The sequence below is a fragment of the Polyodon spathula genome, chromosome 10 (assembly GCF_017654505.1).
Source record: "Polyodon spathula isolate WHYD16114869_AA chromosome 10, ASM1765450v1, whole genome shotgun sequence".
Taxonomy (NCBI): domain Eukaryota; kingdom Metazoa; phylum Chordata; class Actinopteri; order Acipenseriformes; family Polyodontidae; genus Polyodon; species Polyodon spathula.
In genome coordinates this window covers 38029907-38053889 of record NC_054543.1, presented here as the reverse complement: position 1 = coordinate 38053889, position 23983 = coordinate 38029907, and the positions used below count along the sequence as shown (strand labels likewise).

Genomic DNA, 23983 nt, shown 5'->3' with positions numbered 1-23983 from the left:
TCATCAGATATTACACAAAACAAGGTAAAGGTTGGTGACGGCAGAAATAGGAGAATGCTATATTTAAATGCCAATGTATTTATCAAAACATATCCTAAAACATCAGGATTTCTTTGAATTAGTTTTCAATACCATGCTCTACAAAAAGAGGACTTAGTGTTCCTTAAAACTGTTACTGAATTTTGTATTTATTTTTTTATTTTTTTAAGCATTTTATGATCGATAATCAGTGTTAGAATTTGCACGACAATCGATGTCTGGGTTCGATTTAGAACAGTATTCAACTTGGTTTTAAGATATCTAAAAATACCATGTGTATGGTGTGTTGTGAAGATGTATATTTCGTAAGCCCATAAGCAGAGAATTACACAAATGCTCAGTGCATTTCATATCCCTGTTGCTGCACTTGCAAGTCCTGGATTTGCCACAGACCACTTGATTGGAGCTTTGCCAGCAGCTGCCATGTGTTACCTATGAAGCCAGGTCTTCTGCACACAGGAAGAACTAATATACCGGGCTTGATTTTTTTTGTATAAATCAATTTCCTTTTAGATAAATGTTTCTTCCTTTAAAACAATATGGAAACTGGTCATTTTTACACTTTGAGGGTTCGAAATCAACGTGATAACTTAAAACAATACTTAACGCAGGTTGAAATACATATTCAGGGAATGGCTCAACAAAATCATACCAATATCGGTTACACCAGCCCTGAGTTATATTTAACCAATCTTTGTGTGTCATTAAGTCACAATAAGGTTCTTCCCAGGAAGCAACATTGTCCATGTGTGGCAAGTGCATGCTTCAAAAAGAGAGACCTGCTGACCGCCACCCCCAAATTGGAGTTGTAAGGGTTATTTATATAACTATTATATTTGAGTTTTCTTAGTTTCTTTATACATACTACAGTTCAACCAGCAATGGACGATGTCACTTGGAATGAACCACAGCCATTTGAAAAAGGCAGGCCTGTCATTTGTCCGAGAAGAAGTAATGATATCAAGTTGAACACCAACCCAAGACTATCCCCATCTGATCTTTGAAATTCCAAAGCTTTAACAGAGGGTATTCAGCCTTAATGGAAGTTTATATAAAGCAGTCATGCTGTGCTTCTGAATTCCTACAGGCAGCCAGTTGATGAACCTACTATTTTCCAAAGAAGATCCCAAGTAAATGCTTGTGATCTCTTAATCACAGCAGGTTAGATGTATACAGCAGTACAGATTTAATCTAAGCATTTACTGTAGATATTACAAACAAAGAGACTTTTAATATTATTTAAACTATTTCTGTACCAAGGACACAAATCAATATTAGTTGAAGCCAGCTGCAGGATGCAACACTGCTGTGTCTCGGATTACTTCATTAGCAGAAATGGAAACGCTTATATTACAGGTATCACGGAACTGCTGATGAGAACCTTTAAGCAGATGCAAATCACAAGACAACTTGTACAGACAACTCCAACGCGCATGCTCACCGGTCAAGCAAACTGAGGGAAATGATGCAAGGTCGTCACTGGAAATGAAAATGTTCCAGAAAAATCCTTCACACGTTTTGAAATGAGTGGAAAGAAACTTAATTCCAAAGCAGGAAGACATTATTTCTGAAGCAGAGGCCTATAGTATTACTAGCATTTGAGTATTCTGAATTCAAAAGATATATAGCACTATTGTTTTTCTTTCCAACTCTATACAGTTTTATTAGGTAATGAATAACAATTTGCTTACTACATATTGTACTACTTTATCACAACTTTCTAATATCATAGCCTGTAAACTCCTTACATTTTTTATCGGTGTCATTTAGAAGCCTAGTTCAGACAATAAATAATATTAATGCAAGCCTTAATACCAGTAATCTTACAGCTGGGAGTAATGCCTTAAGCACTGCGACCATTCCATGGTTTAACAGGACAACCAGATTATGAGCCTATACAGAATAACATAATATAGCCCACTGTCAGAAAAACACAGCCGTTGGAAACATGAATACAGTAATTTTTGCAGTAAAATAATAATTAAAATTAGAAATCTGAATTTGCATGTTTTACTTTTGCCCAATTAAAAGTGAATTAATTGGATACAATTCTATTACAAAACAAATTCCACTCATCAATATACACAATCTGTGTGAATTGGAATTAAACAGCATGCTAACCTCAAAAAGACACATTTATTACAGCTTTAAAATACAAAGCAGACATTAAATCACCTTTAATAAGACATCTCGTCACAACATTTACAAAATTCTGCTTTTGCATTTTATCCAATTGTGAGAACAGAATTTTCTGCTTTGGCAGATCTGCTTTTATATTTGAATATAAAAAAATCAGCATAATGCAAGCTACGGTAAACATGATGACAACAAATTATACATTCAATATAAATAACATTACTGTAAGATATGTATTATCTGGAGCAAATCCCTTAAATACCATATTTCTCCAATGCAAGTGGAAGAGAAATATTGTAACAGTCCAGGAGTCTTCTATCAATTACCCTGCCTATTTACCAGTGACATACACCATTTACATATATTGATGTATTATTTATGTATTTATATATTTCATATGCATTCTCAGGACACACACATCATGTCAGTTTCAAATCATCTGCCATTGGCCTACAACGTATATAGGAGAACACATTCTGCAATGTGGCAAGCCAATGTCACTATAAAGCCTGGAAAGGGAATTCACATTTCCAGTGACAGTCTTGACAATCATTCTAAAGTTATAGAACATTGCAGTTCATTTCATCCCCTAATAGTAAGGCTTCCAACAATCTTTACCAAACAGAGTTTCTGAGACTTCCGGTTCACAGCTCTGCAGGCGTTTGCTGCATGTTTTCAATTTGCATTTCTCTCTAATCAGATGGTTTGTAAATATACAGTAAAAAGGGCCACAGGTTACAATGATGAGGCAGTGAAATGGCTCATTTGTACTGGACAACACCAGTAATTAACTCAGGAGAATCACAGAATTTGGAGCTGTGTACCAAATATCAAGACTGGGTAACGGCGTCTGCCAAGAAGCCAAGAAATAAATAAATAATAACGATAACAGGTACAGTGTTGTATTAGGTCAGTATCTGAAAACACTAAATACAAAGCTGCTTTCTCAAATGAACTCTGACAGAAAAATATGGAATTATGGCATACGGTATTATGTTAAAGTAAACAGTATGGTTAGATTTTTTTCTGAGGAGTTTCCATAGCACTGAAAATATAAAAGCTGCCATCTGAAAACGTTTGAGATGTGAGCAGTTGAAGAAGTGGTGGTGGTGGTTTTACTAAAACATAAACACTCCCCTCATGGTGATGGTTATTGTATTAGAACTGAGCATGCAAAAAACGGGGACTTTTAAAAACCAACTTGATTTTTTCCAAGTAGGATTATTCCCCCCACCCGAATCACAGTGGAGAAACATAAATGTTGAAGAACCTAAAAGAAAGGTTTTCTTAACTGTAATATTTAAAATTAAACTCACCCAGCTATGTGGGGGCACAAATCCTGGCCCTATTTCCACTCACTGACAGGTGGAAAACATAGAAGACCAACTGTTTACACGGTTTTACATTATTGTGTTCATTTTATCTGTTGTAGTAAACAACAATATTAAATAGAATTAGAAATGTTTTAAATTACATTTAATTAACAACCAATGAAATCTTAAATAAATAACTAAATATATAAATAGATACTAGTAGAGTACGGCTCCTCCACTTCAGCAAGCACAGAATTCTAATTCCGCTTTACTCAGTTTCATGTTGCAGTAAAGCATCTAATCAATACCATTTGTCCAGCCCACAAGAGAAATGAAATCTATAAACCGCTTTTATTGAGTAATTAAACACCCATTATTGTCCCAAGCAGCAAAACAATAAATCTGATAAAAGAAATCTTTGCACAAGAAATACTGTAGTGATTAATACTCCAGTGTGTATTAAATAAAACCCAAGCTGCCACTGTGTAGAAGCGGTCTGAAAAACAGAACGGTGGGGGGAGGAAGAAAGTAACCAATGCTCTACAATAACAATTTAACCTTGAAATGAACTCATTTTCACAAGAAATTTAAATGGAAAGTGGATTTTTAAATCTTATTTGTGTTCTCAGAAATCTATCATTTCTCTTTTTTTATCATTAGTGTAAGCATGGTATATATATATATATATATATATATATATATATATATATATATATATATATATATATATATATATATATATATATAACATTTTAAATGAAAAAGTATTGAAATATTTTATGGGAAAGTGACCTGTTGGCTATTTCTGAACATCCAATGTTTTTGATTAGATTTAATAATGTATATAGTGCCAAAGAGTCAAACCCCAGGAGTCCGAAACATCTGCAGAACAATGCTGTTAAAACCAGTCAAGACAAGCTTATCAATTTCCATATTTCACTGTTTTTGTTTCATCTCATGCTGGGAAATAAAAAATGATGTATTTGAAATGAAACCCCTTTATATGCACAGTAGACGTATTACTACTGTATTTATATATAGTGCTAAAATAAATCCAAGTTGGAAACGCTTATTCATTTAATGTATGATACTTAAAAGGCTATTAAATGAAAGGTGCATGCATTTGCTCTCAATCAAAAACACACTGAAAACAAGAACATACAGTACCTTCAAATGAAGTCAATTATTAGAAGCGGTCAATAACCTTATATATTCACATGCAAGTCGTTGTGCTACTTTAGAACAAATTTGAAATGTGCAATGATTTTTTTGTTGTTTTACTCTGTACAGAAAGAACCCCAAAGCCTTCTACTTAAAATAAATAGTAATATGTCTGCAGCTCCAAAATATTATTTTCTAAAAAAAAAAAAAAAAAAAAAAACCAAGTGGCACATTTCATCATTCCTAGGTTCATGGTAAAAACCGGGTCACATTTGCATGTGATTTTCTAGGAATCTGTTTGAGCACCCCTAAAAACCGAAACTAAATATTGCCTTATTCTCAACATTTACAAAAGTCCACACTTAAACACAAAGACATAAATACTTTAGTAGCTACATTCACAACCCCTCCTAAACTTAAATGCATTCATCTCATTGAAATGCACCATCTCACAAAATGTTCTTTAAAAGAAATACTTGAATGAGTAATATTGCCCACACTCTCCCTTGTGGGCAGCATGACTTTGTTGGCAGGCCTCACAACTGTAACAAAAAAATTTAAATATTAAAACAATTTAAAATATTAAAAAAATAAATAAATAAATCTAAGGGTTAGTTTTGAGTATTAAAGCCCCACAGCTGCCTGAACTTGGAGGAAAAAAAATAACATACAAAACGACAAGGAAATGATGGATTTAACAGATTTTTTTTTTTTTTTTAATTACTCAGCAATATGTCTGTACAGAAGCTACACTTACATCTGTACTTATTTTTAAGAGGATAACTTAACTGGTCACCAAACTGTTTTGTTGGCATTCTTTTAGCATAAATTCTTGGAGTGTCAGAATTGACAGAGCAATAGGGTGCGAGTCATTGGGCTAAGGAAGGCTGTACATTCACTTTTTGCACAGATTTGGTAATACACCCACCCCTCGTTATATCAGCCCTCACTACTCTGCAGATTCGGATATATCGTGGTCCTGGAGTTTCACATTTTTACAGTCTAACTGCACATGCCTTAGCTGCAATATACATAATTACTGTTTGTTTTATTTCGTACTGGACATCACAAACAAAAATATACAAAACAAATAAAAAGAAAGCATTAATATCATGCGGTTATCGTATACGCACGCATTGCACAATAACACAAAGTAAATTAAGTATCTACCTGCTGAAGCAGCTTTTAGCCAATGAGGTGTTCACTGGTGGCAGCAGAATCGCATTAGCAAAAGTCACAGAGCAGTGGCGTCAACAGCAACAAGCCTCCTATGTGTGGAATGGGATTCTTTCAATGCAGCGACTTTGTGCATTTGAGAAAGAAGAGGAAGACTCATGAAATGAACTGGAGACTTAAGTTGATGAGAAGCAATTACCTTCTGCAGGGCGAATTAAAAGAGTGTGCTGCTTTTTATGAGAAAAATTAGAAAAAGCAGGTTGTGTAGAGGATTTATATTGGACCCCAATGCCCCCGATAAAATGAGGGAGTGGTTGTACAGTATTTGTTAGCCCATTTGTTTTTCTATGGGTGTCTCGCTATATCGAAGCCTTCGATATATATATATATATATATATATATATATATATATATAGAGCTCCTATATGGGGTAAGTGGGCGCTATGGATGTATATTGGACCCCAGACACCCGCGATACATCGAGTGGGTGCCGTACCTTTGCACAGACATTTTGTACAAGACGATGTCCCACATACTGTGGGTGCACCAACTTATTAAAACTAGAAGGACCGGAGATATACTGATATGTAGAAGCCCCACAGCAGTCTGACAGCCATATTCAAAACACTGTAAATAATATAACGAAAGGAGAAACAGTCAGATTTATTTTTTCTTTTTTATTGAGTACACCACAAACACCTGAACAACGAAGCATATTTTATAATTAACGTGTGTGTGTGTGTGTATATATATATATATATATATATATATATATATATATATATATATATATATATATATATATATATATATATATATATATACACATATACACACACACACACACACACTTATTTTACAAATCAAAATCAAGAAAATGTAAATAAACATCTGAACAGATATCGGTTTACAACATACACTACATATTTGTAAAACTGAAACGATAGCAATACATTATTTACTTTTCAACAACAATCAGTTTATTATCAGATGAGCAAAATCAACTGAAAAACTTAGATAAATAAACTTTGAAAAAAAAAAAAAACATTTTACAGAAGTGCACAACACAAGAAGTTACCTTGAGTCTAAGGCTGTTCACAATCAATACAGATAATGCACTTCTCCATGCTGCCTTTCTGCACAGGGCACAGCTGTCTAAAGTTTTATTTTTATTGCATTTGCCAACCTGGCATTGGTGTCTCTTGCGGCTCTCAATGGGGTTGCCAGCTTCAGCTGTGGGTACACGCTTGGCAGTCTCCCTCTGTTCCAAATGCTTCTTGCGAAGTTCCTGTGCTAACTGTAAAATATATTCTCTCCTTGGTAAATTCTTCTCCATGCATTCTTTGTAAAGTACCCAGGAGTTGATGGCTGCTAGGTCCAATACACTGTAAAACACCTGAACAGACCACCGTCAGGAGTCACTTTCAAGGAACACTTCTGTGCCATCTGATCCAAAACATAAACTCCGTATTTTGTTGCGTTGTAAATCTCAACGGTCTCTGGTATTTATTTTCACTAGTCCCAATGCTAATTGACTGACCAAAGTAGCGCAGGTGCAAGCAGGTACCAGCCTTCAAAAGGCTGATTGAAAACAATAGACTGTCAGTCATTCACTCAGACAGAGAGTAGAGACTAATCTGATTACAGCTAAACACATTGTGGACTGGTAAATAAAAATAATAAAGTAGAATGCGGTTCCATATAATCAAAATACAATTGTTTTCTGTGTGGCCGTCAATGTGTCTGCTTCCCGTGCTTTTAGGTATAATGTAATATATCTCCTTTACTTATGCACTCCCGCATTTCATGCTTTATGAGAATTTTTAACACACACGGACAGAAAGGTACATGAGCGCGCAGCCCCACATGTGTTACGACTGGAGAAAATTACATTTAAAACCAAAAACGGGCAAAATGACTGCCGCGGGGCTTCTAGTGTTAAGTCACTGAAGGCTGTTACTTGGGTACAAATAGTCTTAATGTGATGACATTTTGTGTAGGCATCTGCTACAAGACATTACAAATACAATGTGTTCACTTACTTTCTCACAGGAACGACACCACACTGGCTGAGCTTTCAAAGGCTAGATCTTTGTAAACACTTGCGTGGCTGTGATAAAATTAAACATGAACTGGGAGATACTGGTGACCTAGTGTATTATGATAATGTCACCATTCGAGGTGTTATTTATCCATTGAGGGGTATCGTAATATACAGTGCTACCCTGCTATAATGCGACCTGTTATAGTACAGAATCCGTTATAACGTTAAGATCATGGCTACCATTTCCCCCATAAAGCAATTTGACTCGCAAACGCTGGGTGAACGTTCCAGATACTTTAAGTAATCCTGGAGATGTTATCGTGAATTACATTCAGATAAATTGCAATAGAAACTCAAAAAAAAAAAAAGATAACAGCTTTGAGAATTTTGCGTCACTAAAATAGAACCTGTTCCTTTTTTTTTTTTTTGTTGCGTGCCTAGAATGAAACTGACCAATCAGAAGCAAGGTTAATGTCCTTGACACACATCAAACACACGCCTCAAAACACATCACACCTCAAAACAAGTTGATCATGGATGACGAAAAGTTCACTTATGAGATGCAGCAGTATCCACTATTATATGATTGCAAATTGAATGACTACAAAGACATCCAGAAGAAACACAATGTCTGGGTGGCTTGCGGGTGGTGCATTTAGCAGCACCAAGACATTTTAGTTCCGATTATGCAAGTTGCATAAAAATAGGTTTATTAATAAGCAAAAACAAACCGGAGCAAACATGCAGTCTACATATCCAGAATTTAAATGAAAAATGTGCACTTTTGCTGGATTTTAAAAATGACAAAAAAGGTCCCGCATTCACACAACTGGAACAAGCGACCAAATTTTATGCTATGGCATTTTTTTGTTTGTTTTTATTAATTTTTTTTGCTTGTTTGTTTTTATGATAAATAACGTTTTGTTCACTAAATTGTTCTCTGGCACAAATCCATGACAAGATGAAGGTCTTTACATAGGCATAAAGCAAAGTTTTGTGGAGACTCACTAAAACAAAAATGTTATCAAGGTCCTACTGTTCTCTACATAAAACAAATCCATCAATACGTTTGTATTCTATGTGACACATCCCAACATTACTAAGCTCATACATAGTTTTGAAGATTATGAGCCATATTTCTAAAACATTTTCTGTCAAGTTCACTGGACTGTTTTGAAATGAACAACTAAATAAAAGTAAATAATAATACAATGTGAGAGACATTAATCATAATTATAATAACAATGAAGATGGCGATTATGTAGTGCTTAACAGAAACAACGTATTAATAATAATAATAATAATATTAATGTTGCACTTTAAAATACTTAAAGTTAATAAACAAAAAGGTTCACAGAAGGAATTGGTAAAGAAACACAATTGAGATTGCAGTAAGTTGTACATATAAATGTATAACAATAAAATAATTTTGTTGAAGATATCAGTTCAACTACACTGCTATTGTCCAGATGTCTTCTGACAGGTGAAAGCAGGTTTCAGACCAGACTACTACTATTGCTGGCACCATGAGAAAAATATATACTATGACTACATGTTACTACTACTACTAATAATAATAATAATGATAACAATACAACTGTTGGATATATAGGGATGTTCAATAACTCTGATCTATAGATTTTACAAGTCCAGCCTTTATTTTACAAGAGAGTTGCTGGAGGTCAGGGTGGTAACCTTTTATCAAAACAAGACCTGTTTTGTAATGGGACAGCCCATCTCTAGCAGGGCCCTATGAAATCTGTTTCATTATTTAAAATTATTTTTCCTGATTTTTCGGTTTTAAAAAGTTTTTTTTTATAACCACACACTGATACATTGACAGCAATGATGAAACTAGAAATGCATGAAAAATAAGACAACAACAAAAAAAACTTTCTAAATGGTTTTAATCAAAGTGCTTTCAGAAAAAAGGGTACAAACTGGCACAAGGTAATATAGAAACAAACTAGGAACATTGTAAATTTAAAAAAAAAAAAGTGGGCTTTTTTAGTAGTTTTATTTTTCAACACAAGCTGAACTATAATATTTCAAATAGATTGGATGTTTTCATTAATAATTAAATGGCAAACAATGTAAATAAAAGCCTAAATATTTTGATTTATTATAATTTAATAAAAACTTTGTAATATCTCCCTGAGAACACTGGAAAAAAATGCAGCAACTAGACACTACATTCTGCAGTAGTCATTACAGTACTATCTACTCAGAATAACTTACAGGTTAATGGTTGCTGGCAAATGAAGTGGCACAAGAGGTAGTGCTTCATTACAGTTAAAATCACGGTTGTGTATGGTGGCTGAGAGGTGCAAAAATATTTTTTTCATGCATTCCCATGATGTGTGTTTCTTGAAGCCTCTTGTCATACAAACACTGTGCTATTTCAATGTAATTTTTAAAATATACACATATCACTCGATCATTCATCCTTAACCATGACAGCTTGAGAGACTATGACTGAAGCATATGCACTTAATCACCTAATTAGTGAGGCAGTTGATTGGACACTGGATATGGAGTGATTTCAGCTGTTGAATTGCAAGTTTGAATAAAAGCAATAAAGATAATTACTTGAAAAATTAAAATAAAACAAACAAAGAGAGCAGCGCCTTTGTACAATCGGCAAGTTGGATGCTGGACTAGGGCAGCGTACTGGGGCTCGCCGTCTTGGGTGCTCACAGCCAGCAATTTCAAACCAGGCGAGACGGTACAACCAGACACACACTGTCAATGACAAGCCACAAACTGTATATATAAAACTTACTAAGTTACCTAGCTGAAATGTTTTGTGTCCCAGACTACTGTTTAATACCATGTTCTCTATAACAAACTGTATGGGCATTGTATTTTCCAATTTTCAGAATTTCCCATAACTTGCTACTTAAATTCTAAAGTGCATTCCTGTTTTTTTTCCTTCAAAAACTAAATAAAGAACAAAACAGCTTTGAGCTGTATTATATAACTCAGTCAGCCCCTGAGACAGTTCATTACATGTCAGAGGAAACAGTATAGGTAGAACAGGCCAATGTGGTATGCTAGTGTTGGGTTAGTTAATACAATGAAAACTCGTCTCAGCTAAGTATGTTATCCTATGGTAGATGTTCTCTAAAACTTTCAGGAGTTTAGAACCTTGAAACTCGCTTTGAAATCAGAAATATAAAAAACAAATTTAAAATGTTAATATACAAACTTTTTTTTTGTTTTTTAATAACGGTTTATATCCTCTGTAGCAGTCATTACATGCAGATAACTGTCCTTGTCTTTGGAACACCTGACTGTCACTGCGGTCAGTTATAATGACTGCTGTGCTGGACATTAATGCTTAAGTATAACCAAAGCATTAGAAACATTTTCTTACCGCTAATAAGCGTTTCAGCATTCTTGCAAGTGCCTTACTGAACTGATGTTATAATTGTACTTGATTTTCATCTGATGCATTTAGATCACTTTCTGCACTGCAGGAATAAAAAAAAACAAAAACAAAAAAAAAACAACATGCTTTTCCATTTTGTTGTGACGGAATATATAGGCTTCACCCAAGTAAAAATAATTAATTTTTGTAAAACAAAAAGATCAACCACAATTTTAAAGCTTTGATGAATATGCTGGTAATAAAGTAGGTGTACTACAATGCTGGCAAAATATGAATCTATAACTTCCACTCGTAAGTTTTGTTTATCAATGCAAATTAACTTAAAGTTAAGCAGATCTGCAACCAAACCAAGAAGTCTGCAAACATTCAGTAATCACACAGTTCTAGCTCATGGATTCATAGCCAGTTACCCCCGCTCACTATCAAACACTTGCTGCTGTCTAGTTTTGTAAAGCTCTCCAATGAAATCCAAAGTGAGAACAAAATAACCGGAATTGAAATACAATTTGCAACTAAAAAGAAAAAAAAGTGCCTCACTAGATCTGTTTGATATCTGTTGTAACAAAAACATAAAAAAATTAAAATCGCCTTTCACCCAGAACATTGGATTGAGTATGTAAGGCTACACCCCAGAAATTATAACTTCAGAACTGCAGTGATTTCCAATACATTTAAATACAACACAATGATTTGCATAGCATTTCAATAAGACAGAAAAAAATCTTTTGAAACATATTTTGCAGTTGGAATTAACATCAGTAAGAAGTGCTTCCACGGTTCAATCTATTTTTCTGGTAGACAAAAAAAAAAAAAAAAAAAAAAAAAAAAACGCATTTAAAAAAATGTAAGCGGCACAAAATAATAAAATGTTATTTAGTTGGAGGGCACTGTAACTGTATCTCAAGCTTATGAATTTCATGTCTAACAAGGACACTTTTACATAATGACAAATTAAGCACTGATGAACAATGCCCACAACGTTACTAGAAAAGCACAATCTTCAACTCATTTTGCTCAAAGCAAGATGCAATAACCATGCTACATACCATTTGTAGCACTGGCAGCCACCTTTTTCCTACAACAAACCAGCTGATTGCTAATGCAGCAGTGAACACGGGCACTTCCCACCTTGTCTCTGCAGATCCACCAGGCAGCTGCTTCCCTTACAGAGCAGCGCAAGCTTAAGTTTACAATCTGATTACACGGCCCCTTATTGTAGCAGCCCTAAACCTTCATGGCAGCTTACCAAAAAAAAAAAAAAAAAAATCACTTTTTTTTTTTTTTACAGACCAGAAAACTGATAAGCTCTCTGGTAGCCAAGGGTTCTTGCAGTCAATCTCTGGCAAGCATCCAACAACTCTAACCAACAGTTCTCAAGCTAGGATGAATGAAGCATGCAGAAATAAGTAAACAGTAAAAATGTTAAACGTTTTACAGACAGTTCTAATTAAAATCTAAGTCTGTCTGTCATTAACTGTCTGTTCATATCATGAACAACGCAGCAATCTCTGGAACGACTACACTGCTGGTGCTACATTTTGAAAAGGATTTGAAAGAAATAAACCCCAAAGTTATATGTAGCCTGAAGCTGTCTCACTCAAGTAAGCAAACTATTTTTCATGTCAAGTAAAACGTTTTATTATTAAGACAAGCCATTTATAGTATTTTAATGGTCTATAAGTCTAATTTGTCATGAGTGCTTATTAAACAGTATTAACTTCTATTGTGGTGTAATAAGGGAGCATTTTTTTTACTCTAAGTCTGCTTTAACAGGTCTTCTAAGCATTTAACCTTTTCCTTCTCATCAACCATGGAATTCTTATAAAAGCAGAAACCCATAATATCATTTCATGAAAAAGGAGTTTAAATGAACGGTCGTCTTTATACTTTATTCTCAGTCTTAATTTTAAAATACACAATCCGAAAAAAAAAAAAAAAATTAAAAGTTTCGATTAAAAATGCTGAACCTGAAGATTTTTTTTTTTTTTTTCTTCAAACAGTTTAAATTTCAAAGTCTTTGAAAGGAAGATTAATGGTCCAAAGGCAATTCAAGGGATTATGTAAGGCTTGTATGAGTCAGTGTAGAATAGAGGATGTGGAGCAGGTCCTGGAGAAGAAGGGGGTGTGAAAGCCTTCAGTAATGCAGGTGGAGGAAGAGGATTCCTTTGATATTGTTGGTCCAAGTGACTAGCAAACAGGGCTCTGCTGCAGCCCCAGAAGAGGTGCCGTACAGGCTCACTGTTACTTTGAGCAACACCTGCACTTGTGACAGAATAAGAAATGGCTGAATTACTGAAATTTTAAGTCTAAGGAAAAAAAATCTTCCTTTTCTTTTGGCTGAGGAAGACCTTAAGATAACATTATTTTTAAAATTTGATTGAAATTAATAAGCAAGTATTTTCTGGGTTTTGATTTAAATATAAAAATCAATGCATGATAACTCACCTGACGCTACTTCACAAGTAAGACATCAAGTATATTATTTTCATTTAAATCATTACCAAGCTGCATAAAAATACAGGTCACGCCCCCCCCCCCCCCCCCCCCGCTTTTTCTACCATCTCATTTAGACGCAGAGACTGTCTCTTTAGACCATTTTTTTGTTCTGACTGACAGCATATGGCGTAGCCGCTATTATTTTTTTATTTTTATAAATGCGTAGATGTCCATTATCCATGCCTACAAAGGTTCTTGTGCACTGTGCCCTTCACATTTCTGTGCTCACTGTCCTGTTTTCTGAACTAAAGTACAGAATGGTTTTGCACATATCTTAAGGATGCAAGGATTCTTGGTCCTTCATCTTTGCAGTAGAGCAAACACATCTCTCAGTACAGCAACAGACAGCTGCTTCCACTTTCTAATGCACCCTAACTTAGATCACTGAAAGAATTGTCAGCGCACAGAGAAACACACAAAGATAACATAGCCAGCTGCCATCAGAGAAGAGAGAGAGAGAGAGAGAGAGAGAGAGAGAGAGAGAGAGAGAGAGAGAGAGAGAGAGAGAGAGAGAGAGATGGGGGGGAAACAACACTCGCTGAAAAAATGGGATTTGCATGAGTCTGGCTCCCTTGGGTCCTCCTTGCTTTCAAATGGAAGGCACAAAAGACAACACTTAACATATTTGCTTAAAGATGACAACCTGGTCTTGATTTCATTTGAGCCCTGCTTTGTCAAGACTGGAGATATGAGAATGTATAATATCTGTAACAGAGACTGACAAATGTATTCATCAGTGCAGTTGAATGATTCATCTGCTTAAACAGATCCCTGCTCTCCCAGGGGTGTTCTCCAATGAGTAACTTTAGTTGGTTGGACGGTCTCTCTAATGCACTGCATTTCAATATATAAAAATAAATATATACAATTCCCACAGGATTTTTTTTAATACGCAAACCGCAAATGCATATATTCTTTTTAAGTGTCACTTAAATGAGGTTTAGTTAAATGAATACGCATTCAGAAAGAGCTATCAAAATTAGTGTGTTGGTTTGTCAAAACAAAAGTCACAACCTATAAAACATAATGGAGAATTCCTTTAATGATTACAATTATCTTCTTCGTTATCCCTTCGTCAAGAACTATTAAAATATGGAGCTGGATTAAATAAAATGACACAATATGTACATTAGGGATAACACTACCAGCAATGCCAATTAGGAAAACAACAAATCTCTTTAGTGAAGCTACAGCAGACACTGATGAAAAGATCTTACTACATAAGTATAATCCCAGTAGACAGGGAGACGACAAATGTCTTCCTTGCTTGATTTTATATTAACGTCTTGCAAGACACTACTGTATACAGTATGACACAGAATTAATATAGATGTATAACAAAAAGCCATTTTAAATGTGTTGGCAGCTTAAAACTCAATTATGTTATGTTCTGCCATATAAAAAAATGTATCAATATTGAGTCATACAGCACAATAAACAGCTTTATTTACCAAACTTATCGTCAGATTAGAGATTTCAGAAAAGGACACGTAAGAGATTGCAACCACAGTTAGATACACAATCAATTAATTTCCATTACTAATGCAAAACAGCAGTTCCCTACCACTGTGAAACTCAATGATAAGCCTAATAGCAGTCCTGCTTCCAACTCAATTTCCACTGTTCATGTACTCACGTTAGCCCAGTGACAGCCCAGTGATTGTCATGGTTACTCTCAACACAGGTACCCAGCACATTCTGTCAACTGTTTTTGTTTAATGTTTAATTTGATTAAAATAATTTTCTAAAAAAATATATATATATATATATATATTATAATATCTATATATAATATATATATATATAAACCTCAAAGACATTTATTAAAATTGCTAATGACTTTATTGGGAGTTCTTGAGTACATCAGCTTAACCCTATTAGTCATGAACTTTAAGTGCAGGCAAGAATGGGGCCTATAAAACATAGGGCTGTATTAGAAGGTTCGAAGGTTTGTTCGCTGGCCAGGAATTCGAAGATTGTTTTAAGTCTTTGAAGGTTCGTCACACGCCATTTACTCACTGTATGTTTTTCTTTTTTTCTCTGTTGACAGAAACCGTCTGACAATGTATGAATACTACACATTACACAAATGTCACACATGCAAAATTCAATCTTTTATTTGCATAATACATATTACTTAAACAAATGCTGTTGTATTAAAATCCAACCAAATCGTTATAAGAAGCAACTATGGCACCGCTGCCGTGTATGGAGCAGGGTATACTATCCAAAAGCATTGGGGGTATCTATAGAGGTTGTATTGCTTCAGTAAAATGTGTGCTAAATACCTAGCATACAAGACAGTGCAAGAGAAGTGCGATGGTAGAATGTTTGAAACATACAAAATACACTAACACGAATAATTTTAATTTAGAAAAAACTGACCACCATCCGTCCCTTCCCCCTGGAGGTACATCCAATCTCTGGGGTCAGTTGAAAAGCGTAAGTTCATATCATTATTATTATTATTATTAGTCGTCATTGTCGTTGTAGTAGTAAAATGTGACTGACTGACAACCTGCTTGGAACGGTGACTGTTAAATTAAGTCCGGTGCAGTTGGTGCTGCTGCAATGCAAGCTTACGTGCAAGCAGCATCAATTACGTATAAATAAACAATGTGTACTTTTATTTAAATTATAAAAACATGATTTTTGTTCTATATAATGTATTTTTAAACTCCATTTAATGTTTTATTCCACGTATATGGCTTACCTTTAAAACAGGATTTTCAATCAAATATAAGCAAGTAGCTACGGTGACACCACCAATAAATTAACCAAATTAGTACCACTGAAGGTTCGAAACTTCCTTCGGTAATGTGTTCCGAACATTCGAAGGTCAAAATGTACCCTCCGTTGCAGCCCTAATAAAAATGACAATGCAAATTAAATCTGAAAAAAAAAAGAGATCAAACAGTTAAAAGGATTCAGACTATGCTAAACAGTCGCACCACGCAGTTTGTGTGAAATATCTTTAACAGTTTTTATTTTAATAAGACTTAAAACACAGGCTATTTAGTGTAATTGTCATCACGCTTCATATGGTTATGGAGCTCATAGAATAAAGAAAGTAATATTCCAATAAGCCAATTACAAGGTATCGTGTGTAAAAATCATAAGCATTTTAAAATGAATCTCTGTTGTACAGAATGCAGTTAGTCATACATATAATTATAAGCAACATATTTAAATAAACAAGAATATTTATTCAGATTAAAGAGGAAAATTAAAAATAGCATTTTTTTTCAACCAATAAAAAAACATATATCAAAACACAAGGAATGTTATGAACCTAAACACCATATTATATGGACACCACCATGCCACTTGTCTCTACTGGACTATTCCAGTTACCTTTTCAGCTGACTACCTAACTAAACGTTCCTCTCTTCTTGTCAACACAAGAGACATCAAGTGTGCAGAGTGGTGAAAGGGGGTGGGGTCAGCAACTGTCATCACAGGTACCACAAAAACCTGTATGTCAATGTGGAAGCTCAAATTGCTCTCGTAAGTGTTACAATATTAGGGATAAACTGAGCTGTCAACTCATTTTACATGCTACCAACATGCACCTCAAAATGATGCACCGAAAAAATTAATTAATAAATTAATTCAATGTGCCTACACTTACTAACTCAATATAATCCTTATATTAGCTCAGCACAAATAGCTTAATAATCAATATATAACGATTTGGCAGAAATCTGTTAAGATAATACACTTGTCCACAAAGCATATGACTGTGGTTTTAAGTCATAACAACATAATAGCACACTAAATACCAGGGATATTTGTACTTTTTTATTTTTTATTTTAAAGCAGACTGAAATTTTTCAGCTAGTTAAAAACTGCATACGTTCTGGACAACACTTTGAAAAGCCATGAAACCAAACTACGACTTGTATGGTGCTGTTTAAGCACATCTAGTTAAGATGTATTAGCGGGATATATTTCTGCAGGTCCCCCCCCCCCCCACATCTATTGTCTCCTGCTTATGCACAGATCATTAAATGCATTTGTTCTAACATTTCAAATGCCACTCTGCCTTTGTATCTCTGTAGAGGTAAATTACACACTTCTCTAATAGCTGTTGAGGCATTTATGACAGGTCTGTTTTGACAGCTTTAAAAAAATGTTTTTGAATAAGGCACTATAGGAGAAGAAAGTAAAGGCCTTTGTTTTTAGAGAAGGCTGCCAAAATAAGCATGTTGATGATTCTACTGAGAAGCTGAGTAGCTTTCATTTAAGGGAACACATGGACAATGATACACATGTTAAGACAGCAATATTCTAGATCAGCTCAATTATTTATGAAACTATCCAGTCATTGTTTTAAAACATACAAGAAACTTGTACAAGCAAATTATGCAAAAAAAAAAAAAAAAAAAAAAAAGCCATTATTATTCTCAGTGAAGTAGGCCAAGGAGTTGTTTGATCATTAAGCAGAAGAAAATAATAAAAACAATAATACAAATCAACAAAACAATTATGTTGGGCTTCAGTTATATATTAATTGCAGCATTGTAATAGTTCAAAATCATCAAAAATCACAATTTTACGGCAAATAGATTGTATCAGTGTACTTCTGGGAAGCTGATATTGTGGTATCCCTATAATTACTGTATGCTATATGGTATATCATAAAGCTGAAAGTCGGTAGTGTGTCACTAACCTCTCTGGGTATTTATGTTCTAATAACTTATATTTACATCCCCTTACATATTTTGTTATCCAATCCCATCATACAATCTGACATTTGCATATAATTAACAAGTCAGAGTGTGTTGATAATATGTTCACCTTCACCCATTCCTCTGTGTTGTATAGGTGAACTTATTAGAGCTGAAAGTATTCCATGTGAAATGTTAACTACACAGTACCAAAAAAAAAAAATCCAGAAAAAAAGTCTTCCTGAGTTATAACAGAATTTATAAAATGGTTCTGCTCCAGCAGAATAAACTGTTTTGTATTAAAGATAGAAAACCTGTCGATCTGTAGTTTAGGGGGTAGAAGATTGTGCCTCAATAAATTTAAAAATGGTGGAATGTAAAGAGTATCACGGAGGGGGCATATTAAACTATAAGAAATGGAATAAAAACTACAAAAAAAAAAAAAATCACAATGAAAAGCTGAAAATGACTGTGGGGCTATGCAATGTCAATTAAAGCTGATACCACTAAAAGAACAAAAGATTATTCACATACCTCTCCAGCTAAAAAGTACAATTTGTACACTGAAAAATTAAAGTGACGATTTGAAATGAAATGCACAAACAGTAAAGAACTAAAAACATATGCATATTCAGATTCCAATATAGTCTAGGCAAACCTCGCAATTTAATGTAGATTTCAGAGGTTTCCAAGTGTGAGGAGTTCCATACATACATTTATCGTAATGTAAAGTCCTTCGCATATATGAAGTACAGAAACAAGTAACTGTATAACCTTTCATTGGAGTAGATATTTGGAATTTCAATACTCGGCAGCAATTTATTTCGATGATAACAAATGTAGCGCGTCTTATTATTATTATTATTATTATTATTATTATTATTATTATTATTATTTATTATCATCAAACTTTTTTTTAAAAAACTGCAGTTTTTTAAAACATATTTGCAAAAAACACTCAACAGTATTATGATTTTAAATGTTTGTTACCTATAATAACTACACAATCTTGTTTTTGATATCAAATCAAACAACACGCGTCCATCTAATCCTATCATCTCCATTCTCCGAAATCACACTATTAATGAGCATCAAATCAGAGCAAAACATTTTCTCCAAATATATTTCAGCTCTTAGCACTCTTTCCTGCCCCCGATTTAAAATGTATAACTGCGATATCCGCCTCATCAGATGCATACAGCCCAGTCTGCTTTGAATATATATTAGAGCTTTAACAGGAGAACAGGGAAATCTCCCATCTGGTAATCACATTCCCCGGAACAGCACAGTGAGAAGGGCGCTGCTCTCATTCATAAAACATTTCTCCCTGCAAACGATGTGCATCTAAAACAAACATCTACAACGCCAAGGGTCCAATTGACTCCAACCAATTCAAATACAATAAAAAAAAAAAAAAAAAAAAAAAAAAAATCCATCAAATCAGTTATTTATTATTTACTATGTGCAAGATGGGAAAGTGGATTTGCGGCTGAAAACAACTACCGTGTATGATTGTTTTTCTAGATGCATACCAAAAACACGTGTTTCGTGTTTATGAAATTTACCTTTTTCATGGACCGGAAAAACGCCAATTGCGCAATTAGAAATCTTTTCCAAGGGAAAAAAAAACAAAACAAAACAAAACAAAACAAAAAAAAAAAAAAAAACACACAAGACACAGACACACACAGTTCCAAATCCGAAACTAGTTTCTCATAGCACTAAGTTTAGCATTACAATTGCAAATGTCTAACAATGAACTTTTGTGAGTTTACATGCAAATAAAGCACAATAATGCTTTTCATTATACACTGAAATTATCTTTTTTTTATTTATTATTTAAATATTGTTTTGGACCAACTTGTTCAGTATTAAATAAACACACTTCAGTGAATTATACTTTAAAAAAAAAAAAAAAAAAAAGTTTTCTAAAGCAAACTTAGTCCCACGATAAATGCAAAGCATAAGAGTAACAAACAAAAAAAGCAATTCAATCTAAAATCCGCTGTTTATTAAACTTCTAAAAGTATCCCATGTAAAAGTATAATAAAACAGATAATATACACGCACAAGAAGAGAAAACACAACACTGCATGAAGAAAAAATAACAATTTAAAAAAAAAAAAAATCCAAAAGTAACGTACCATAAACAGTGGTCACATTTGATGGCATACACACAAACAAGCACAATCCTAAAGGCATACCATGCTATTTATTATTTTATAATTCGGTGTAAATGAAGTAGAACCCAAAATTGACATACCATAAACACTGGTGCTACTGATCATGTCGTGCTGCAATAACAAAACAACAACAAAAAAAAAAAAAACGGAATCGGAATTTTCACAAGCAGGAATTCCAAAGGTTGCTTTTCATTAGAGCCACTTTTCCTCTCAGCTATCAAATTTCACTGCCTTGGAACTTGGGCCCTTTTCGTCGGGTATTCATTAACGAACATGCATATAATTAAGGGCAAAGCAACATCAACAAGACGAGCGACGTTTGATAGCAAGTGAAGGAAGAAAGAAAAAAAATAAAAATACAAGCGCATGACCAAGAATGCAAGTCCAAGTCAATTTCACTCGCTCCCGTTGAAAATACCAAGAGCTCTAGGGAGGGTAGTAATAGGATCAGATGATTGTACATGCCATTAAAACTATACATTTTCTTTCGCTTTCCGAGACGGCGATACACCCACCACGCAGCAACCCCCTCCCCTCCCCTCTCCACTTAAAAATAGATGATGCGGTTACGGTTTTCACTCCGCGAGACCAATGACATTTTTATGTATCGGTTCACACTGACAATGACCACTTACAACTTAAAAAAACCAAAACAACAACAAAAAAAAAACCAACAAAACGACTTATTTCAACTTCTCTTTTACCAAGAAGTTACTTTGTAGCCATAAACCCCTACCATACTCTTATTTTCTTATTTTAAAGGAAACAACTGACATCCTAAATGAAATTCGCATGCGATATTTTTCAACATAGCCAACTACTGAATCATCAGCATACTTTACTATCGTAAGCCAAAATGAACAATAATCTTCGTTTATTTTACACTATCGACTTTAAAAAAAATAGCATGGGTGTTATCTGACGCATAGGGTTGTTTTAAGGAGGTACATATTTAAAAAAAAAAAAAAAAAAACAAAGCGGTCGGTCTTCCGTGGCATAGCTCCTGCATTACTAAAATTGTCTAGATCACAAAGACCCACGTAAACTCTTACCTGGATGTGTGGCAGTGCAGCCTTGGAGGTTAAAGTAACATCGATCCGATGTGTTTGCTGATGAATGGGTGCTCGGGTTAAGTGAGGATACCTACGATTTGAAATCATTCCAAGTTTCTGAAGGGAAGACTGACTACAGCCTCTGCCATGTTGGAATTTCAAACCCAAAACAGCTGCTCCAGAGAAGCCAGCATGCAACTGCAGTACGCATGCGTTATCCTGGAGGAGCCAAATTCAAATGACTTTTTACATCTAGAGCTGGGGGCTTTATGTGTGAGCTGCAATGAATTTCCTGCAAACTGCACAGTAATCTGTGTTCACTAAAGATGCAGTGTATTTAGGGTTAGAAATTTAGAAATATGTTTAGATCTTACAAATTATGATAATAGTCATGTAAGATCTAAAATAAAGATTTAAAATTAAATTAAGGGGTTTCAAAGAGTAATTTCGGTGTGAAATGTTTTTTTTTTTTTTTTTTTTTATATATATATATATATATATATATATATATATATATATATATATTATATATAAGCAAATATAAATATAAGGATATAAGCAAATAAAACCCTAGGATATATATATAATATATATATTTTTCTATAGCTTTCAGGAAATTGTTTTCCTCTTTCCAACTGATCTATAGACTTTTTGGAAACATTTGGGAATCAAAGACATCGGGCAATTGACATTTCACTGAAGCACAGAACTTGGCTAAAAGCCAGTTGGATTGAACTATTGTAAACAAATAAAAATATATATTTAAAAAAAATAATTGTCATCCGACAATGAACAACAGCATTCAGAATTTACAAACATGAAGCAAATAAACTTGACAAAAACTTAAATGAAAATAAAAGATGACTGGGGATATTATACCAATCGAATAACCATGAATAAATATACATACCCATTCAGATTTGGTAATGGTAGTATACAGGTACTATGGCTAACAGTACTGTGCACATGATTTGGAGCACATGATATATTTCCTAAAAGGTAACAAACCTTTTTGCATGAATATACTTTGCACAAATGATCACACACTTTATAAACACAGCTGCTTAGAACATCTGCATTGCATACACAGACTGATTGCATTACCTTCACACAAAACAGCTAAATGTCATATAAACTACACTTAAAAGAAATTTGCTTTCAATGCACTTAAAATGTTGCTTAAAATGTTGCATATTGTATAGCTTAATGCACAGTAAAGCAATCTATACATCTTGGAATCTTATTGAAAAAACAAAACAAAACAAAATAAAAATGAAAACCTTGATGCATCAGGTCATTGTACTGTATGGCACCTGGGTAGCATGGTTCCAACAATCTAAACTAATATCGCCACCCTTTAAATACATATGAATCCAAGAGGAGTGACTTATTGACCCCCTCATTAACATTGCTACACACAATATCAATACTGAGAAAGACCCATGAAGGAGATTTACATGTTTTAGAGGAGCGTTATTAAGATCTGTCCATAGTTCGACCCTTATCCTTCTCAAAGGGTCTGTCTAAAAATAGACCTCTCTATCTATGAGAAGTGAGGAGGATGAGATCACATCTCACATTGACAATCTATTCCCAGAAACTTCTGTGGTCATGGCAGTCAGACCAATCAGAAATGGTGTGGAATATAAAAGTTTTTTATATATTTTTATATAGAATAAGCCTAAAGGAGTAAAAAGAGTACTAAAAAGACAGTTCTGCATTAAATACACATTTAATTACTTATTCTGTTGCCATTTTTGTAGCTGCTTGAAAAATACTAAGCGTCAGTAAGATAAAACCTCAGGCGTGATTTCTCTCGCTATAGTACAGTGTTATATTCTTTAAAAAAGTTGAACCACCCCTAGTATGTATACTTCACAATTGACTTAATGAATTTATTCCAAAACAAGTGTTTCATTCTATATAACATATACCTAGTTTATTGCTGCATGATTTTCCATAAACCTGTAATCCTGATTATGCAGCATTTTATACATTAAGGGACATTGCTCCATGGTATAGTCCTACCCAGTGGTGTAATTAAATGGAAAAGTGAATTGTACCCTCTTCACTACAAAAATGATGCCATATGCATCATCAACAGCAGAGCAAACACTCAACACAATATTGTAATATATGAACAATTTTTTAGATGTTTTCAAATCTTTGATTTCTGTTTTTAATAATACTGTCACGTGTGTTTTCATGTTGCTATGCAGGATGGATAGTTTACAATGAGACAATATGGCATTGATACATCCTTCCCAATGATAATTATAGAGCAGACATTGAATTAGTAATTTCAGCCCTAATTAGTGCCTG

At 34.1% G+C, this 23983-nt stretch overlaps 1 protein-coding gene across 1 annotated transcript in view; it reads right to left on the bottom strand.

Annotated features, from left to right (window-relative positions):
- The window catches only part of LOC121321564 (fidgetin-like), a 53951-nt gene extending 32139 nt beyond the window's left edge, over nucleotides 1-21812 (bottom strand). The window contains exon 1 of the mRNA XM_041260567.1: nucleotides 21662-21812. The gene's annotated coding sequence lies outside the window, so the exon portion shown is untranslated. The remainder of the gene's footprint in view (nucleotides 1-21661) is intronic.
- Nucleotides 21813-23983: the final 2171 nt, after the last annotated feature.